The sequence below is a fragment of the Bactrocera dorsalis genome, chromosome 2 (genome assembly GCF_023373825.1).
Source record: "Bactrocera dorsalis isolate Fly_Bdor chromosome 2, ASM2337382v1, whole genome shotgun sequence".
In the NCBI taxonomy this organism is placed as follows: Eukaryota; Metazoa; Arthropoda; class Insecta; order Diptera; family Tephritidae; genus Bactrocera; species Bactrocera dorsalis.
The window spans coordinates 101,693,397-101,713,897 of NC_064304.1; the positions used below are offsets into that span (position 1 = coordinate 101,693,397).

A 20,501-nucleotide genomic window follows, 5' to 3' on the forward strand; every position below is an offset into this window, starting at 1 on the left:
TTGTTTTTTAGGTAGACAGCAATATATAGGCATATTTGGCCTCGCTTTTGCCATGGCTCGCAGCTGTTGTCCAATATGCTCAGACACTTGAACGGCCGACTCGTCAGTCAGCTTTCCATCCGTTCATCAGAATATACATATCTAAATTTGTGTGTGTAAGTACATGTATGTGCCCTCTATGCATTTAATGAGTTGACCACTCAGTTTTTTGCCGCCTACTCGCCTACACGCCGCCTCTCGCATACGAATGCACACAGCAATGCACCATCCATATAAATATTTTCATAATAATTATCGGCGACTGCACGGCCAGGCATTGCACACTTTTAATTTCATTGGCATTCAGCGTTATTTTTAAAGTCAATATTTTTATTTCGCGTTCAAAGTCAGCCGCTGTAGTGCCATTATTTGTTCTGGCTTTTCTTTTCTTTTTTTACCCTTTACTATTCTTGCAATATTTATGCAAGTACTATAAGCTTGCCTCGCTTATTGTTATCTGCCATGCGCTGCCAAAAATTATTGTCAAAATATCCATAATAAATTGCCTGACATCTGTGGCACTAACAATTAATTTTGCCTTTCAAAGTTGACTTCTAAGTACAATTTGCAGTTTGTAACGCCCACTTTGTTTTGATCGATAATTATTTGCGCTATTTTCCTCATCTTGTAGTAGTCGGACAGTAACTGCACTGTCTTGTTGCCCTCTTGAAAAAATACTATAAAATAAGTACATATTAAATGAAGAACGCAATTAGCAGATAGAACGTCAATTTGAAACAATTTATCATAATAAACAATTAAATGTTGCTAAATTACATTACATTTTCAAAATCACTGTGAGTTGTTTGGGTATGTTAGTAATTATGACAATAGTTGAGTAGATAGACACTTCCTGTAGTTTTTGTTTTAAGAAACAACGAAGTTCATCTTTCTTGAATGGAAAAAATTGGACTCACGCAGATCAAGTGGAGGGCCAATATTTTTATACTACAAAAATGTGGTATGCGCCATTGTCTACCAAGTGGTGTCAAATATTGATACATGACAGCATGATATTTAATAAATTTGCAGTAAAGAGCCATATTTAATTGAGAGATATTCTCTTGTGAACCAAAGGCAAAAGCTTTCTCCTTCGAATAGATAGGACTTTTCGCATATATAAAGTTCTTAATTTAATACAAATAGGGCAGTGATTCGAAGTTACTCCCCATAAACAACAAAAGTTACTATTTCTTCACATTAAGAAACTATGTCTTGCATAATAAGTTCAAGAAGATTTAGAAACTCCGAATACCATAACTTTTATTATGAGTGTTTCTCTTCTGGGAAACTGAGTTTGCTGTGTCCTGTACCCATACACACTTAATATTATAACGGTGTTGAGACGTTGACAAATATTCCACAATAAATTTTGTTCCATATATCGCTGGTGATCCAACTAGAGGTAATTTTTTCAATATACTTTATTTGACAGATCACGCCTGAGTCATTGCAAGCTGTCATGTTATTTTTGTAGTATTGTTTGGCATTTCGTAATGAAAAGGCTTACGTCTGAACAACGTTTACAAAACTTTAGTACGAAAATTCCTTTACAGAACGTGTTTCTCGCGCTTCGTTCAACTTATGGTCAACACAATAGGCCTACTGAGCGTACTATTCGCAACACCATCACCCATCTTGAGACCCAGCATTCATTACTGGATAATATTTGATCGAATAGATCACGTCTAGCACGCAGTGAAGAAAATATAGCAGCCGTAGCTGAGAGTGTACAAAATGTGCAAGATCTGAAGTCGCTCGACCTCCCCAAGCAACATCGCATTGCTCTATGGACTCTTGAAAAGTTCCAAGAAGGTCTTATGTTTTCGAAGAGCAACCTGAAGAGATTCAAGAGTTGTTCTTTTATGCATAAAAACAACGGTTTGGTGTGGTTTGTGGGCTGGTGGAATCATCGATCCATTTTTCTTCAAAAATCATGCCGGTTAGCACGTAACCGTCAATGGCGACCTCTATCTCTACATGATAACCGACTACTTGATACCTGAAATTGAAGCTCGGGATCTCGGCGACATTTGCTTTTAAGAAGATGACGCTACTTACCACGCATCGTATCAATCAGTGGATTTATTAAGAGAACACTACGATGAGCAGATAATTTCAAGTTTTGGGCTGGTCGATTGGACACCAAGATCGTATGATTTAACACCGTTATAATTTTTTCTTGTGGAAATACATACAGTCTAAGGTCTGTGCGGACAATCTTGCTTCGATTTAACAAAACATCAAGCGTGCCATGCGCCAGCTACCAGTCGAAATGGTCGAACTAGTCTTCGAAAATTGAACTAAACTGACGCGGTCAACATATGAAGGAGATAATCTTCAAGAAATAAATGCTAAAGAATGTTCTTTCGAATGAAAATAAACATTCTCCATTAACATTGAAGTTTCTGTGTTCTTCCTTTAAAAAAGACTGCACTGTATATCAGTGATTTTTAAAAAAATGGAATAACCAAAAGAGTAAATTGAAAATTTATATAATGGAAAACCCCAAATTATCAAAAATAATTTCGGAGGCTTTTTTTTAGTTTTTAGTTCTGCGTTAGCTATGAACTCTTATCTACCAAATGCGCGCATTTTTGCTTGCACAAGTTCCAAAAAAAAGTATGAGTAGTATATTACTCACGCATTCAATATATGCCATTTTTTGCAAATACTTTCAAAATTTTTGTCTGGCAATTTCGGCGCCAATCGTGTCTTTATTCGAAAACAATTAAAAAATTGAGGTCAATAGGTTAATTTACATTTTTCACATCAAAAAGTTTGGATATTAATTGAGTTGCAGAATCTTTTAGCGCGCATGCAAAAATCCATACATCTGTGCATACATATATACTATATGTACATACATATATACATATAAAAAAGTTTGCGCACGAGAAAATAGAGAAAAAAGTAAACGAAAGGCGTTTGTACATGTTTTCGTTTATATGTGAAAAATCAGATTACACGCAACCAACGATGCTCCTAGCTTGAGCCTGTCTTTGATAAATTAAGTTTAATTGCTTTGCCATGCCGACACTCATTATCCTCTTATGCAACTGCGCCTTTTAAGTTTCCAGAATACTACTGTGATCAAATTGAAAGGTGAATATTGTCCAATTCTGCAATACACTTATGCAACCGAATTTTCCAGCCACTATAACACTTGAAAAATTCTCCGTCTTGATGGCCATCAGAGCCATCTTCGATTCAGCTTTTATATTCTCAATTGAGTCGAAACGATGTCCTCGGAGTTGTCATGTGAATTTGCTGAATAGCCAGAAGTTACACGAACTCAGACATAGTAAAAATGGAAGAATTCACTTTTAGAGCCTCACAAAACGACACGTATCTGAAATACTAATGAATATTTTGACTTGAAAAAATTTTCCGGTTCGAAAAACACGCGCAGTATTAATTAAAAAATCACCTTTAAACAAGAAAAGTGCTACGTTATGAAAATACTCTCCTACTGGTTCATTTCTGTTTGCCATTTGCCTAATAAGTCAATAACAGTGAATTGAACAAATAACTAGTATAAATGAATTAAACTGGTATAATCAAACATAGAAGCGAAAGAATTTATTTATACCATTTTAATAAGTTAGGCGCGTATTAAATTTAATAACAATATTTTGTATTAAATTCATATCTCTTATTGGAAATAAGAGTTATATGATTAAGAAAATTCAAATATTTTTTTAATTAAGTTGAAATGCAATTGATACAATTAAATTAATATCATTCAAATGGCCACCATGACCCCTTTTGTAGCAACGAATGCGATGTATCCAATTCTCGAATACTTTTTTCCACTAACTCCAGTCGTATGTCATAAATACCACGTTCAATATTGACGTTCTAAAGCTTGATTTTCGATTCAGACACAAAAAAATGGTATCATAACTGAAAGTTGACGAAGATAATTCAAGAATCTACGACCGACAAACAAAACGCGAAAGTTTCTGGGTGAGAACTTGCGAAGAATACAAGAGTGTATATTCCTCTGTTGGATACAATCGGCGAAGATTTGAAGAGGCGCTTTTCTAAAGAAGTGGTGGATGGATTCCAACAGAGCTTGCTGCTTTCAGAAAAAGTATGTGCTTTGAAAACTAAAGCAATGGAAAATCTAATACTGCTTGATAGATATATTCAAAGGCTTTTGGATAATGAAATATTTCTGGATCCGCCATGCCTTTTATATTTTGGGATACGGCTAGGGAAACAAATATTATACATGGAAAATCGCTTTACTTTTTTTGGAAATATTTTCCATGGATATATATCTTATGTTTTTGACACAATTCTCGAAAAACTTTTGGAAAAGAAAAACAACAGGCAAAAAACTACTTAAAAGAAAAATCACTTAGAATTTACTGTTCTGCATTGTTCTAGTGGTATGGTTGCGACACGACTATTTTTTCAAAAATCAAAAACAGGTAACCTTTTGCTTGGAAGTGCTTCGTGCTTTGAAAGATCTTCACAAAATTCGTTTTGGAGTGATCTATGATCCCAATTGTATACTGTTCCTTGATGGAGCTTCACCGACAAAAGTTGAATTAAGTTCATTGACGCACTGTTTCTGAGTTAATCCGCATCGAAAGTTCAAAAATATTATATTTTTTTATCGAGATGAATATTTTATGTTACTGTAAACAATACAAATGGCGCTAAGGTTACGTACACATATATTTCTAAAATTTTTGTAAGGTCTTATGAATTTTTGAGCTGTTTTTTCATATGGAAAATTTACGTACAAAATCAGTATTGCACACATGTGCCTAGATTTTTTACAAAAACAAATCTAAAACAACAAAAAGCGTATATCCAAAAAGAAAATAGAAAATGTAGAAGAAATTAAAATACATAGCTGTCTAAGGTTAGAATAGCTAACACCCAAATTATAAGACAAATAAACAAATGCTCAAAGTACCGCAAAGCGAAATTAAACATTATTTTTTTACCTAGTACGTATAGATATTTACATATAACATTTAGGTTGCCAGCCTCCTTCACGGTTGCTAGCAAAAATAATTAATTTTTTTGTTTACTTCTTAATGTTTGTAATTATGCGTAAATATTTTGAATTAGGTGTAAATGGCAGCAATTAAATGCCACATAGCATGCGCTGGTTTTATTTTTTGATCTTTGCTTGTGAAGTTAGTCCTTAACCTAACCTCTTAATGCCAAAGTTGCTAGGGCAAACTTTGTGGTTGTTTGTGGTAAAGATATGTATATACATGTATTTGGTTATCATTGTGGTTTTGGAAAGTACCATACATATTTGTGGTTGTCTACTCTTACAACAAGCATCCTTCTAGCTAAATATTATATATATATGTATATATGTATATTTCACAGATATATTTGTATTAATGAAATATATTTGTATTAATGCCAAAGAAATATTTAATAAATTAATAATTCTTATTTGAATAAGTTTCGAAAAGTTTTAGTATAAGTTCTAATGAGCTCATTTAATTATACATACAAACTGAAAATGATTAACTATAATGGCTACCAAAAATTTTATTTCTATGAGTACTTCTTCTTCAAAAATAATAAGAGAAAACGAAAAGACACTAAAACTATTTTGAATACAATCATGCTGAGTTTTTCTTTATTTTCTACGTTGAAGGTTGCACAAAGCTATGCAATCGGTTGAAGGGCGTCTAACAGCAAGAACGACCTTGCCACATCGACACATGTTTTTAAAGTTCAAAATACAAACACTACTCTCTGTATATGCTAACTAAATACACATTGCATGTGAGCACTTAAGTAATGGCTAATGCTTTTTGAAAAGTATGCAGTATATATATATTTTTTTGTATATTTATATACATATGTATGCTTAGCTAATTTTACTAAAGAATATTGAACAGATTTATAATAGAAATAATAAATGAAAAGGTGGAAAAATACTTAAGAGGAGCTAGTTACGCTTAGTGAAGCCACTGTGTCTGTTAACTGACATATAATAAATCAGAATTGTTAAAACTTATCTCTTATAAGACTTGTGTACTCATCCTTGGAGGACAAGAAGTATACGGAAGACTTTTTCCTAAAGCAAACATATGTAGTTATACGATGGCAGCTGAAAACTTGAAGATTACTACACGAAAATGAAGCGACCAAAATGTTTCGGCTAAAAAAATTTTTAAACTCTGGCAATTGAGCATTTTAGTTTCTCTGATTTTCTGCCAACAATTGTTTTTCTTTTCCAAAAATTTTCTTATATCCAAAAAATTAATTAATGGAGAACATATAGAATTTTATGTGCAATTTTCCGAAAGAATTTACTTAGTCTCTTCAATTAAATAATAAATATCTGAGACCTCAACATACTCGTATATATAACCTAAAGAGGTTTAGGTGTGCTACGAACTATGTGACCCCCAAAGAGACCCTACAAATATAAAATAAATTATCAGCTGGGCGAGTTGAGACGATTTAGCTATGTCTGTCTATACATCAGTCTGTCGTATATAAGCGCGAATTAATCGCTTAGTTTTTAATCTTAAAACTGATCTGCAATTTTCTACATGTCTCTTTCTCTCCAAAAAGTTGCTCTTTTGGCGAAAACGCCGATAACGGCTCACAATAGTATTGGGCTGCTATACAAACTGAATGAAATTTAAGTTCTTGTATGGAAAACTTTTTTATTCGACGAGATATATTCACGAAATTTGACAAAAATTATTATCTAAAACAACGGTACAATCTGCGAAGAAATTGTTAAGATCGGACGACTATAGCATAAAGCTGGCATATAAACGGACGCATCAAAATTCAATGCTTATATGGAAAACTTTTTTACTTAATAAGATATTCCCAAGAAATTTGGCATGTGGTGTTATCCAAAGCAACTGTATAATCTCTTAACAAATTGTTTAGATTGGACGAATATAGTATATAGCTGCCATACAAACTAATTATCATAATCAAATTCTTGCATGGAAAGCTTTTTTATTTGACGAGATATCTTCGTGAAATTCCACATAAATTATTGTCTAAAGCATCTTTACAATCTCGGAGCAAATTTTTTAGATCGAACTTGTATAGCATATAGCTACCATATAAGCTGACCAATCAAAATTAAATTTTTGTATAGAAAACTTTTTTATTTGAAAGGATATCTACACAAAATTTGCCGTGTGGCATTACCCAAAGTAACGGTAAAAATCTCCGAAGAAATTGATTAGATCAGACATGTATAGCATATAGCTGCCATATAAGCTGGCCGATCAAAATTCAATGCTTATAAGGAAAACTTTTTCAGTTGGTGCGATATATTCACGAAATTTGGCATATAGTATTGCCTAAAGTAACGGTACAATATCCGAAGAAATTGTTTAGACCGGCTCAGTATAACATATTCATATGTATGTATGTATATAGCATCCTTGTGTTGAAACTTTTTTACTTGTGATGTGTTTTATAGCAACCAGAGTTAAAATTCTTTTTTTTATAATTTTTCGAATAATAATTATTTTATTATAAATTAAGTTCATGTAACGTATATATTGAATTACCAATTGCCCCTGTTGTGTGAGTAATAGGGATGGCAAAATTGGTTACAGAATCGATTCTCGATTCTGACTATTTTTCTATATTTTTCGATTCTAAGAATCGATTATCCGGGCTAAAAACAATTATATTGTTTTGTTTAAAAATAAGGTACAGGGAATATTACATTTCCTTTAATTTTTTTTTAAATAATTCAAGTTGTTTAAAGAAGTTTAATAAAATAAGTTTTTAAATAAATTTAAAATAAGTAAAAGAACAATAAGCTAATTGTCAGTTTAAGAAAACCATACATTTTCGGGGACAGATCTTAAAAACAGAAGCATATTTAAGTGATCTGGCGTTAACCGGCTGCGAATTTGATTCGCAGTTAGCCCAGTATGCGAAAATAAACGTTCACAAGGTGTTGAAGTCGCAACAATTGATAAGTATTTTCTTGCAATCCTCGATACGTGAGGATACTCATTTTCGATACTTTTCCAAACAAGTAATGGATCTGGTGTACTACCTCTATCTTCTATCGGCCGATTAATAAATTGGTACTCTACCCGCTTCAGTAAATTTATGGTAGGAAAGTTTCTTGACCGTTTCTTAAGCGTTTTTTTATATGAAGTTTTTACAATTCTTGAGAACTGGATACTAAGCTTATAACTTGAAACTGGTCACTTAATTAATAGTTAAGTCGAATGTCAAGAATCGATTATTAATCGACTCCGACTACTGAAGATCGATTCCGAAAACTCGAGTATTTTACGAGAAAACTCGATTCTCGAGTAGAATCGGAATCGAGTTTGCCATCCCTAGTGAGTAACTGGTGTAATAAGTAAGCCATACTAGACGTATGAGTAACTTATATAAAATTAAATCTCTTCCGGTCACGTGCATAAGTAATGCATTTAATATTCAGTTGTACACATTGTATATGTAACAATACAAAATATATTTCATTTACAGAGTCAAAATGGCTTTTAAATAAATAAAATAAAAATGCGTAATAATTTTGCAAAGCACATTTTGATGGAATAAAAAGTGTGGGCGTAAGTCGAAATATAAAATGCAGTTTCAATATGCTTTGGCACTTATATTTCGGAAGAGTTCCAATTATTTTTTGATACATCATTAATTGAATGCGTAATTACGTTTCATTTTTATACTGAAATACTTCCGGTGCGTTTTCCAAAACAAAATATAAGGCTTCTGCGTCGTATCAAATTTTATTTTAAGCACGCCCTACACACAACACTGCTGTAATGTTTTTTGACAGCTATTATTTTTCTGTTCACAGAACGGGACAACAAGGCAATAAATCATAGCGAAAGTATTATTAAAACTACATATGTGTGAACATAATCGAAACAAACGAGGTAGATATTTTAAATTTGCATATTTTTATTTTTACTATTTATTTGAATTTCTGCTTTTTGGTAAAAATGAATGCGAATGGCTTTAAATATTTATAAATGCCACAACACTAACGCCGAGCACAAATGAAATTCTAAATGACAACGAAAGGAAAATTGAAAATCTCAAAAGTACAAAGGAAACTTGGCAAACATTTAAGAAGACAAATGTCTGCTTAAAAATTGGAAATCTGCTGATTTCAAAACTGTGGTCGAAAACAGCATACCCATTTGTTTGAACGACCAGCAAATAGGGAAAAAGGCTTTTCAGGAAATATCGCCTCAGTTTCGATTTGCCGACGGGTGTGGTTAGGAAGGGCGAAGTATAATTAAACAACATATTGTATTTCATTTTACGACAAGTGAGTAAAAACTTATGTAGACAAATTTAGAAAATCAATAAATACTGAAGATCGGAAATATGTGCAAACAACAATTTTTATTTTATTTTATATTATTTCTTCGTATTTCGTTTTTTACATATGTATACACTTACCAGTCATAACACTAAATTAAATTTTGATACAATATCACGCCAAAATGAAATTTGTATACATTTTAAGAGAGATATTCATATTTGGTTGAAATTAAGCAGAACCGCGATGTGTTTTTCTGAATGGACAGGAATGCTTGCAAAAATATTCCACTTGCGGACAGTGATTTCATGGGGCGGAAAATATATTCGAATACGTAAATTTGTAAATAATTTAGTCTGTACTCACGAAACTAATTGCTTGTATATAATATATGTTTTCAATATCAAAGTCAAGTTGAAAAGGGGCGAACAGCGATGTTGACTGAAATGAGGAAAAAAAATGTTATTGTTATAAACAAATAGCGGACATGCTGGTTGTATATGTGTATACAAAGGCGTAGGCAGTCGGTGTATTTAGAGGGAAAGTTATTTTAATAAAAAAAATATGCTAAAGCAAGAAAAAACTCTAAGTTATACTTGTAATACCATTCACCAATAGAAACGTTTTCCATACAAGAACTTGATTCTGATCGATCAGTTTGTATGGCAGCTATAAGCTATAGTACTCTGATTCAAACAATAATCGGATATTGTAGCGATGCCTTGTTGAAGATATCGAAGATGTCAAAATAAAAATTTTCCCATACAAGAATTTTTATCGGTCAGTTTGTATGGCAGCTACAGTAGCGGAAATCAAAAACCAAACGGTTAAAAAGTTATGGTTTTTCTTATTATTATTATTTTTTTTTTTTGATTTCTATGTTTAATATCAGAATCATCATGGAAGATGAGTTCGTTTTCTTGTGAAAAGTGCTTTTCAATTGAAGGTCTTAAATATTTTCCTAGTATTTGTTGGTAATTAATTGCGTTTACTGTTCCATCTATTAGAGCCAGTCTTCCAAGTCCATGGTGAGAAAAACATCCCCAAACCATTCGACTGCCTTCCTTCTTAACCGTTCTTTGGACGCACTCTGCGCTATAGCGTTCACCAACTTTTCTCCTTACATACGAGATCGCAACATAAGATGTTGAACTTTGACTCGCCAGAGAAGATTACGTTCTGCCAATCGACTTCAGTCCAGCTTTAGTAGCCCACCGGAGGCGTAGTTGACGCATTTTACTAGTCAAAAATGGCTTTTTTACGAATCGTCGAGCATTCAGACCAGCATTCCGGAGCCTGTTTCGTTTAGGCCTTCTGTGATCACCATCCTGATGTCCTCAGAGGTTTTGAATCGATATTTTATTAAGCTAATGCCTTCTTTTTGACGATCCTCTTCAGAAGATGTTTTCCTTGCTGCTCCTGAGACTGGTTTTCTACTCCCCAAAGGCAGACTTCTTAAATCCAACTCTTTCACTTATATTCCGTATGATAAGATTTTCTTTTCGCAATGTTAAAATCTTACTTTTATTCATAGTAGTATTTTTTTATGTTTGGCATTATATTGGTTTTGTTTGAGCACCTTCTTAGAGAGAAAAATGCGTGTTCAAAGCTGCTGTTATGTCTCAAAAACTGAGGGACTAGGTTGCTTATATACGGATAGATAGTCGTAAAAGGCCTCACTTTATCCGCTAATTATTTAGTACTGTAGAGCGTTTACGACGTTTCTTTCTGAGACTACCTATGTCTTCATTTCAGCTATCTTTCAGCTATCTGAATTGTTTATTAAATCACATAATATATAATGAAATTGTTTTTAAAAACACCTTTAATACCTTTATATGTTTCAGAACCACCGAAATCATATTCTGCCATAAATTTTGTCCTTAAGCACAATAATAAGGTTCACATCACTCGATGTGATGCCATCAAAGCTATTACATTTTTCACTAGCATTACACTGAAACTGAGGGTCCTGTAAGCCCCAATTACCCCCCTATAGAGAAAATCAACCGTCTTGTAGATAAATATTATTGTTTTTACTATTTGCTCTCCACATATGTGAATGAAGCAATTTTATTATGAAGGCGGGCATGTGCATATACAAGTACATAGATATATGTGTGTGGGTGTTGAAAAATATACTTGTATTGCAATCGGTCTTTCATTCGTCACCAGCATCATTAGCACTGACGTCACATACATGGCATCCTGTTTTCGAAATGGAAATTTAGAAAGCTGTTTTATTTCAGAATTTCTCTATTTGCATACACAAATATTTATGTACAAATTGTATACAATCATTCCATGAAATTAGAAGGAAATTTATTTCAATACTTGTGGTCATTTGTTTTCGTTTCGGTTGAAACTTAAACTTTCTATAAATAGTTCCAGAAAACAGAATAACTTAATTAAATTTCAAATTTGTTTGTTTTTGTAGTCAAAATAATATTGTTTTCAAGAAATTTGACAATTTCAGAACCCAAAACATTAAATAAGCTACACCAAATATCGAACGAAAGTCAGAACATATTGACATTTTTTACTGGAGGGCATGGTTTTTCGTTTCTGAAATAGCTAGTTTTCTGAACATGTCTGAAGCTCATGTTCTTGGTCGAATTAGAAACTCACATTATTCAACATCACGAAAGCTTTCATTTTGGGAAACTTAACGAAACGTAATTTGATTATAATATGGACTGAGCTGTGTGAGCCCGTTCTACTTACGTAGATCCGTCGTTTTTCTAAAATTTTATTTCGAATCAGCTCAATAGTTCAGTTTAATAGTACCGTACTATGTTCATTTTGCTCGTCACTTATGGGGATATAACTGTGTATTTGACCTATACGATTTTTGAGATAGCTCTCTTTCACACCTTCAATGGGCATTTGTTCAATACGAATTCGTAAATATTTGTCACATTATCCTTCATGGTATACATACGTTTTTGGGGTACTGAAATTGAATAAATTTTTGAGAAAGAAATCTTGAAATTATATCTATTATAAAGAACTTCAGGTTGACTTTATACTGCATATATCAGCCAATATTTGAGTTATCTCAATGAAAATTAGAGAGTGTGTTTTACTCATAACAGTGTACCTTTGCGCCTAAAGTAGATAAATTTCAGCTAAAACTTGACTTACCCCCCATATAAGTAATATTGTATAAGGATTTTCGAACATCGGGTTGACTTTACTCTATATGACTTTTTGGAAAAATAACTCCTATATACTACATATAATGATTTTTGTCTCTCTATCAAAACTTATGTGTTGAACAGAGGATGAGTTATATATATGTACATATATATAATGTTCGGTTATACTAGAATTAGTTAGATTTAGGTTAGAGAAAAGTATGTCAGCTTTTTTTTAAATTTCCATATTTCAGATTAAATTTATTTATTTATTTTAAACAAATAATAAACATTGTTCGAAACTTTTCCATATTTTTTTCTTTACATCAAGAAAAAACAGCCAAACTGGAGTTAACAAAAAAATTAAAGAAATCATGCAACTCCGTAAAAGCAAAGCTTGAACTTTATAATTCAGTACTTGTCGTATATTTATTCCCCTCAACTCAGAAAAGCGTAAAAATGCACTTTTGTTCCACAAACCTCACACTTCCCACACATCAACACGTTCTTGAAACACATAAAATGTGAAGCAACTCATTCGCTTCGAGGAGCAAACCCCATAATAATCTCAAGCAGCCATAAAACTCCAACAATCGACAATAAAAACCAAAATTAACTTAATCCACAAACCAAAAGGACGCTCCCTCATTTGAATATCGGAATGTATTCAATATGAGATTAACTTGACCCTCTAAAACGACACCGAAAAGTAAAGATATTTAAATATATGGATTGTAAAAATGTAAAGTGAACACAAATCAAATCGCAACAAAATCAAATGGAAAAGTTGTTAAAGCGTATATGGTTTATTAGCTTTCCGCTATGTGACAAGCAATTTCAAAACGAAATGGATTTGGGGGGAAAATGCAGGAATTTAGGGTAAGTGATGTATATTTGTAATACATACAATACATATATACAATGCATCTGTATGTAGGGGTATATGTACACTTATGTATTTATGACCGCTCGCCAACAGTTGTTGTGGTATTGACTTAATAGCTTTTTAAAAACATTATTACCATATTATAATGCGTACTCACAATTTCAGTGGATGTATGCCGGATGCTTATCGGTTGAAGGTTTCTTTGGAACGTCACAAAAAGAACACACAATGGTTGCTAAGAACCTGTATTTACATATAAGTTTATCAAGGAGATGAGACCGTTGATTGGTGAAATTTTGTTGCAGAGAAGATTTGTCCTGTGCAAATATTGGAAAAGTATTTCGATATATTTTGGAAATATATACTTTAAACCTATTAGGCCGCGAGACATGACCAATTTTTAAAGATTTTGAAACCACATGTGTCCCTTCTCAATGTGATTCGTTGTACCAAAATACAGTTTTGTATTTAGAGACACAGTCACCCAGATTACAACTCTTCTCGTCTACCTGATCATTTATAAATATATTTATAATCCTACAACTATATCTAGCTGAAACAACCGTTTGGTGAGCAAAATTAATATACTTTATAGCAACATGTTGCAAGAATGTAGAAATCAAAGTGATTGGATCGAGTTACAGCAGCAGCCAATTTGAAAAACGTTGTTTTGAGGAAAACGCTTTTAAAGATAATTCGATTGAATTGATTGATCTTAGCGACAACACTTTAGTAGACAAAAAATATCTTAATTCTCCTTGGTATTCGTATTACTGTACAAATTACAGTGCTGATTCTATCAAAGCATATTTAGAAATTCGATGTTTTCATAGTCCCAGGTCAACAATCTTTAGCGGAGTTTGTTCACCATCCAAAGAGTATGATATGTTGGCTAAAAACCATGGATATACGCAGGGAACAACAAAAAAATGTCCAAAAATCAAAGATTCCACCGGCCTAAAAACCATATCTCTCTCTTGCTCTTCGTCCCAAATGCAGCAATTGTGCTTATTTACATACCCATTTAACCAGAAATAGGCCTCATCGCTGAACAACATTTGGCACGAAAACGTCGGATCTTCTTGGAACTTTTAAAGAGTCCATAGGGCAAAGCTATGTCGCTTGAGAAGGTCGAGTGGCTTCAGTTCTTGCAAAAGCTATAATTTGACCGCTTTTAATATAAGATCTCGACGTAAAATGCGCCAAGTCTTCATAGTCTTCGTGTACACTCTCAGCTAGGGCTGCTATATTTCCTTGACTGCCTGATGGACGTGGTCAATTCGGTCAAATATTATCCAATAATTAATGAATGGTTCCAAGATGAGTGAAGTTATCGGCAATAGTACGCTCAGTAGGCCAATTATGTTGCCTATAAGTTGATCAAAACGCGCGAAATACATTCTTTACAGAACATGCATTTTCTTAATAAAATTGAACGATTTGTAAACCTTGTTCAGACGTAAGTCTTCCCATGACGAAATGCCAAACTGTACTGAAAAAAAGAACAGGACAACTTGATACGACTCACGTGTGATCTGTCAGAAAAAGGCTATTGAAAATATTATTAATAATTATTGAATGATGAGTGATCTTTTCCTCAAGAAATAGTCTTCAACTTGGTATATATGAAATCGTTACATATATTTTGTTTTAGCGTGACATAGTGTTAGAAGTGAACATAACATCTTTGAAGCCAATAATCTATAAAATCTTTTAAAAGGACTTAACTGTTCCTTGGAACTGTTTTGAACTAATTAAAAGACATTTTATGCAGCCAGTACAAGCAAGAGTTCAAGAACATTGTTACTTCTTTGTTTAAAAGTAAAAAAAAATAAGTAAATATTACACTAATACCCGTGAGTTGATACATAATAGCAAATTACGCTCTGTTCCCCCAGAGAACACAATGCATACTTGCTGTCATGCACTTTTCTTTAATTTAAATTTTTTCATAAAACATTTGTGACTACGCAGTCACTGCGACCCAAAGCATGTTAAATATATTCAGCTTCACAATTTACATGAGAAACAAATGTACGCAATTTGTACATTTTATGATGCACTTCACTCCACGCACTGAAACACATACACAAACAGTTAGTATTACCAACTATCAACAAGGTTACATGAAGTTTTGCTCTAGAAACATGAAGATTCTTGTAATTTCCTCACAATTTGAAATAAATTCATTAATATATGCATAAGTTGATATTTGAAGAAGACAACTTCCACAAGAATATGCATACAGACAAATGTTGCAGTTTCACTGAAAGCATGCGAAAGTTGTTGAATAACTTGTAAATTGCTTGGTAAGTTGTACAACCACATTCTCCACCAACTAACCGACATTTGCTTCGCTCTGTGTGTGTGCATAGATTGTGACAAACGAAGCTAGGGGATATCCCTGAGATGTTTGCTATATATATACTTGTATATACGTATATATGTTTTTACTGCGAACGCAAGCAGTTAAGTTGATTGTGGCTTTATAGAGCAACTCAGCATGGGCAATAGTCACTATTCGTATATGTGAATAAGCGTTATTCACCCACACCATAACAAGTCCTTACATATCAGTAGTCAACTGATAGCTCATCAGTATATCTTTTATTGTTATTATAACGCTATTTATTCACCACTAATTAAATTGAATTCAAGTGCTGCACTTCAAAGACTTCGGCCGAAGATGATGCTGATGCTGTGTGGTCTGATACTGGGCGTTTCATGGAAAACGAATACATAAGTTAAGGAATGAAAATAAGTTTGGAAAACTTCACATTCTCTTTATAAAAAAAAAAATATTTTTGATATTAGAAAATACTGCTGATATAGGTTTTGCGATACCAGATAGGGTTCAGTTGCTATTTCCAAGATTAGTAGTCATTCTTTAGAATGCCTGCGTTTGATGCGAGTTTTAACAGACTCTGCGGCCTCATTATCGATACTTCCTCCAGTGTATCATGCCGTGGAAATCCCAGATCCTTACAGTGTAGTGTTGCCAATGCGGAACAAGTGCAGATGCAAAGAGATGTTCCATTTTTTCCCTGGAGCCCTGCGCTAGACATTTGCTGCAGTCTTTTTGTTCTGTCAGCCCCATCTTGCGGGCGTGTGTCGCCACCAGACAGTGACCAGTTAGTATTCCCATCATGTTCTTACAATCTCTTCTATCGATTCAATAGGAATTTTTTATATTTCCGATCTACTATTTTGCACATGACTTCTGTAGTCTTACACACAGGTAACTCGTTCCATCGTGTTTTGATTTTCTTTACCATGCTTCTTTCGAGATCATACTATAGCCAATGCACAGGTTTCCCAATGTTTATCACGTTTTCGGATGTTAACCGTACACCATTCTTTGGAATATCGTCAAGTACTTCTGGCAACACTTTTTACTGCTGCCCTCCTTCCCAAGACACTTCTGGCCGATATGCGATACGAGATTACTGTCTTGATTGCTGCTTGGCTGTCTACGTAGATGTTTACTCTAGAATTGCCTGCAGCAGCATTAGAAGCCAGTTCCGCTGCTTTCGCAATAGCAAAAGCTAATGTTTGAAATACAGTGGTCCGGGAACTTAAGAGAGTGCCTTATGCCTAACTCTGGATAGTAAATTCCCGCACCAACTTCATTGTTCATTTTCGAACCATCCATACATATGTTTAGAGTGTTGCACGTACCTTTACGCCAGCCATGTTTTTCTATGTTTACTTTGAACCTACTTTCCAAGTTGAAAAGTGGGATCATGTAGTCGGTGTTTGCCCAACCGCTGTTACCCACCAAGCTATATGTAAATTCTCTTGCAGCCAGTAGTCGTCCCTCCGATTTTGCTGCGCAGTTTTCGTCAAAGAGGTCTATAGGTGGCAGGTAGAATACCAGTTTAAGAGAAAGCGATCCTCGGAACCCTTCCAAGTTCCTTAGCAGCTTATTCACCACTAATGTCCATAGAAGCTCAGATAGTCCAACTTGCGGACTACCTCTACAGACTTTATTGGTCATTTTAGCGCCATTCCATTCTGCTCTTATTCGTCTAGAGATCAAAGAGCTTCTGATACAGCGTTTTATAGCAAGATCAATACATATTGACTGGATACACTTCAGAATAGATTCGGTACAGACGCTATTAAAGAAATATCCAGGAATGCTCTAAGAGCGTATTTCCAGTGGTCCGTCCACTCTCCGCTAGTTTTGGCAATTAGACCGGGCGAGGTGGGCTTGTGGATAATAGTTTTCTAGGTCTAATCATCTCGTGGTTCTTTTCAAATTCACTACAAAAGTTTTTCCAGGAAAAACTCGCTTTGTCCTGCGCACCAACTTTTTGTAGTCTCTTTGAAGATCTTCATATTCTTTCCAACAGTCTTCGCTTTATGCTAGCTTAGACCATTTAAAGTATTCCCGTACTTGGCGACTGTAAGAGCCAAGCTCCTTGCTCCACCAAGAGGGCTTCGTTTTGTGCTTTACTCGCAGCATTGGGAATGCGTAGTGAAAAGCTGTATTTAAAGCATTCGTAAATACAGTCCCGCCCTTATCACTTTATTGACCATTTAGAAAGATGAAAGTACTTTTTAAATTTAACTTCAATTCATAAAAAGTAAAAATTCCAAGCTTCCTCTGGAGACACCCTTTTCATACCAACAAAATTTAATACACTTTCATAGAATAGCGCAACAGACTGCTCAATTTGTTCTCCAATAACAGCAGACAACCGTATATATGTACATATATATTCCTAGGTGTCACCTCAATAAAATGCTCTTAAAACAAGCTTAACACCCTCTTGAACTCAACTGCACATTTTAGAATTTGTACACAGTTCGCTTAAAGATACCGTTAGTCAAGCATGCATTTATTCTGCCACGAGGGGTTAGTAAAGTTCTACGTACAATCAAGAATTAAAGTTGCTTAAGGCTTCTTCGCTTTCATAGCTAAGTGTGAACTAACGCACTCTTGAATACATAAACAATTATGTGTTCGTTTAAGTATACGCTATTAAATATATACCAACGTCTTTAGGTTGCGTTCGTTAATAATTCCACTATTTACTATTACTTTGTTTGCTCCACTTTAAGCTTTATCTTGGTCTGTTATTATGCTCCGCTTTGTTTAACTTTCCGCTCGTTAATTGTCTGCGCCTCGAGCACGTCTCGTCTCTATGATGTGCAAAAAGCTGTTTTCCTTCACGCCGATTTAAAAGTAAATCGTAATTGGTTTTCTCGCATCGTTTTGCCTCGTTGCGTTCAAGCGGCAAACAAATTTTTCAATTATTTACTGATAACATTTCTTCATGCCTAATTTGATCTGGTTTCTGCTTCATTGATATCTTAAGGAAATCTGAGCTGAGTTCAAAGCGAAATGTTTCGAGCAAAAATTAAATTTATTTAATTAATAGTTTACATTTGATTTCTCTGATTCGTTTCTCAAAATTTAAACATTTCTGGAATTTTGTGCTTTCCATTCATTGTTTCTTGGAATGCGAAGGATGAATCAACTCTTCTCATATGAACCGTATTCCACAGAGAGTGTTCTGCATCGACCGGAACAAATTAGATAAGAAGAGGGCAAAATCTGGGCTATAAGGCGATCATTGATTTATCAGGTTGCTCAGGTTTCAGATATGACTTTTTGCGTTTAAAATTGTCGTAACAGATGCATTTTTCATCACTACTTACAATACAAAGCAAAAACGAGTTTTCATTCAACGTCTCTTGAATTCGTATGACAAACAATTTTCTTGTTTTTGAGTGTTTGAAAATGGCTGCTTGAGTAATTCTCAAAGATACTGCGAGCCGAGTTCTTCTTGTGTTTGAGAATAGTCTTCATACTGACATTTTCTCAACTTTAGACTTTTTTGATCGTTCAAAAAGTTCTCCGTCTTCCAAGACAAAATCATCGCTTTTAAATCTTGCAAGCTACTTTTAGCATGTTCTCTCATCTATAGCATGTTCGTCATAAACTTCCACCAAAATAGGAAGACTTTCGGCTGAGATTTTTCGCATAGTAACCAATACAAATTTGAATAGGCGTTTAATTTCAACTCCCGCCTGTTCGGCGAAATGTCCAAAGGTATCTCAAGTGTTTAAAGTGTTGTTTCCACCTCATCCTCTTCTATTCAGCTTCTTTAAATGGCGTCTGGTAAGATTCAACCTTACTGCATAACGCCAATAATGGCCTGTTAAAATCCCCACATTTAAAGAGAGGATAGCCTTACTGGGGGCAAAGAGATCAGTAGATATCCTGCGATCAATTTTAGGCCAACGGCTTTTGCCGTTTGCTAACCAAGCTTCCGCGAACCCCACCTATCTAGTAGATGAACACAAGAGCATACGGGAGCACATACCCATCTGAGTGAATGGTCACTTCTCTGAAGGAAGCTACACTCCGGACCAGCAGATCTACTGCTATTTTGATAGACGCAACCTCAGCTTGAATCCAGCTCAGTCAGGAACCCAGTTCAGTCCTGCAATAATCAGGAAGTTTGAAGCTAGAGTAAATAAAGAGCTCCTGACAATAAACATCTCCACCAACCTAACCCCCAAGCCTTGTCCCATCCATAAAGAAGCTCACTGCTCTCTCCTCCAACGGCTTCTTCCCACTCAAAGCTCTCTTGTCGGTATATGGGTAGAGAAAGATCCGCCAGATTTCGGTTTAACGACTCCATGATCTAAGTGATCCGGCATAAAGTCAAAAAGTGTGGGGAGTTCCGAGTATGCAGATACGTGTTCTTTTAAGAACTCAGATTCTCTGAGTCTAATAGCCGATTTGCAGCCATTAACCTTCCGAAGTTGATCACGAGGAACAACATTGGAGCAATGGAATTATAATCAATTTACGTTTAATTTTTAATTTCACAAATAAAATACTAATACCAAATTAAAAACGCTGTCGCCATTTAAATTTTAGTAGAAAGACTTGCGAATGCCGAACACGCGCAAATCTTCAATCTTTACATATACTAATAAGTAACTATTTTCGCAAATTTGTAATTGATTTTCAGAAATTTTTGCTCAAACCTTTGACTAAACTAATTAGTTTATCTAATACTTAGCGAACTAAAAATACTTTAGCCAAATCCCTTGTCTACACAACCAGTAATGCACAGATCTACGCAATGCTTACATTTACATTTATAAACGTAATTGGCTTTTGTGTGTTTAAGTG

General features: G+C 34.3%; 1 protein-coding gene across 5 annotated transcripts in view; it reads left to right on the top strand.

Moving 5' to 3' along the window:
* Positions 1 to 20,501, top strand: part of LOC105234114 (soluble guanylate cyclase 88E) — a 134,295-nt gene that overhangs the window by 95,151 nt on the left and 18,643 nt on the right. The window contains exon 1 of one of the 5 annotated variants that reach the window (XM_049449139.1): positions 8,694 to 9,328. The exons of the other annotated variants lie outside the window; for them this stretch is intronic. The gene's annotated coding sequence lies outside the window, so the exon portion shown is untranslated. Of the gene's footprint in view, positions 1 to 8,693; positions 9,329 to 20,501 lie in introns of those variants that run through there. 5 annotated transcript variants of the gene reach the window in all.